Genomic DNA, 2,321 nt, shown 5'->3' on the forward strand with positions numbered 1-2,321 from the left:
GACGCCTTCGGCAAGGGTCTCGCCGGGGGCCGGCAAAGGTCTTGCCGTGGCATTGCAGTCATCCCCGGCAAGGCGCTTGCCGGGGGTCTTGTGAATTCCCTCGGCTAGGATCCCGCCGAGGGTCGCCGTCTTCTGATCCTCATATGATCTTGTGCGTTCATGATCTTGACAAAGATCTGCATGCCACCACGGAGGTGCCTCCCGAGCCCTGGTTCCTATGTGATTGTTGACGGCGTTCGGAACCTTTGGGCTCAAGGGGTTCTCGCTCCGCTGGTGTTGGGCAAGTTGCCCCAGCAAGGCTTTTGCCAAGGCCGCGGAGGCCGCCCCGGCAAGGGTCTTGCCGGGGGAGTTCACCTTGCCGCCTTTGCTCTTTGTGTTTCTGGCCTTGGCGTTGCCTTTGGTCGCCTTGTGCCGTCGGCTTCTCTCCGGCTTCCCTCCTCTGCCCTGCTTAGTGTGGCCGTGGGCGCGGCTCCGACTGTCCGTGCATAAGTAAAGAGGTAAAAAGGAGTGCCCCTACTTTTGTATACCGACAACCATGCAAGAGTTTTTGTCTTGCATAAGATAGGTTTCAGTCCTATGCAAACTACTACCGAGGTAAAGAGAGTTAACTTGAAGGCCGAGCATGGTTATACTTTCCACGCAAAATTATACAACGCAGACACCTACACCTATTTTGAATGCAAAACTTCGCAAGCACTATGCAAGGCTTATGCATTTGAGCCTGATATGGTTATCACCTTTGATATTCGTCCTGAAGATGATATTGAAGGTAATAGAGACATCTGGGTCGATGTGCAGACACCTCCAGTTATACCATTATGTGAGTTTCTCAACCTTATTTATGTCTTTGATATTGTTTATTCAAAAATAGTTGACAACTAATTTCTATTGACAGCTTATTTCCATTCAAGCAAACATGTCCGGCGCTTGGTAGACATGACCGTCCACTGTCCCGGGGCTGAACTAAACTACGAGGAGATAGGTCATTATGTTTCATGGCTTGAGGATCTTCATACTGTCAAGACAAATTATTTTCATGGACTTAAAAATCTTAGTACTCAAAACGTGCCACCAATAGTGTTCGTACTGAACAACGGTAATATCTATTTAGGAAAGATGGTAAGATTTTTACTATTTGTCCTCAGTGCATCTTTTGCATACATTATTTTTTAAGCTAAACTTCATTGCTAAGTATGTTACTATACGATGTTCTTCAACAGGGACTCCCGGTGAATGTTGTGCCTCATTGGATCGGGACTAAAGGTTGCATGAGAATTGTTAGCTTACAGCCAAGATTTCCTACAATGCACTTTAGTGCATACATGATTTCTAATAGCGAGGAATGCTTAATAGTGAAAGACTGGAGCAAAATTGTGAATGATTGCAGAGAAGTACTAGGGGGCAGCAATCAGAAGCGCAGCCCACGATTAGGAGACAGGTTCATCTGCATGCTCCAACTTGATGAAGCAGGAGTGCTACACATGTTTTATGCTATTTTAACTGAGAGAGAGCATCAGGAGTGATTAGCTAGCTAGAAATGAGTTATGATGATTAAATAGCTAGTGTTGGTGGTAATGACTATGATGATTATTATTAGCTAGCGTTGGTGGTGATTAGATATAGCTACCGCAGCTAGTGTTGGTGGTGATTAGCTAGCTAGAATGAGTTTGAAGATGATGATGTGTGCTACACTATGACTATGATGATTAACTAGCTACTGTTGGTGATAATGACTATGATGATGATTAAATAGCTTGTGTTGGCGGATTAGATTCAAGTGGAGGCAACATGTGGTGCACATCGAAAGTACTACTAGTCCAAACTAGATCAAGTTCGGATTAGTAGTATACTTTTGACATTCACCACATGTTACCTCCACTTGAACCTAATCCACCTTCATTTGACACACTGTTATGGACATATTGATATAACAACCTCATAATTGGTATTGTACCAAAATTTGTATAACGGCATATAAATATACTAAAAATTAGAAAATGAGAAAAAGAATACTAGTAGCGATGGAGAGTAAACACGCTACTACTAGCTATATTAGCAGTAGCACGGGAGTGAACAAACGTTACGGCTATATGTCTTAGCAGTAGCGCGTGTTGCACGCGCTACTGCTAAGGAATAGTTGTAGCACCTTACTAGTAGCGCACTATCCCGCGCTACTAGTGGGCATTAAACCCGCGCTACTACTAGGGTTTTTCCTACTAGTGTAATGAGGAAAACCCTTCCGCACAAAGGAGGAATACGTATGGTGATATCGGATCGCCTTGCCGGAGCCCTTTGGAGGGGGTGAAGTATGGTAAAAAGCT

This window comes from Aegilops tauschii, chromosome 3, assembly GCF_002575655.3.
Source record: "Aegilops tauschii subsp. strangulata cultivar AL8/78 chromosome 3, Aet v6.0, whole genome shotgun sequence".
NCBI classification, from domain to species: Eukaryota; Viridiplantae; Streptophyta; class Magnoliopsida; order Poales; family Poaceae; genus Aegilops; species Aegilops tauschii.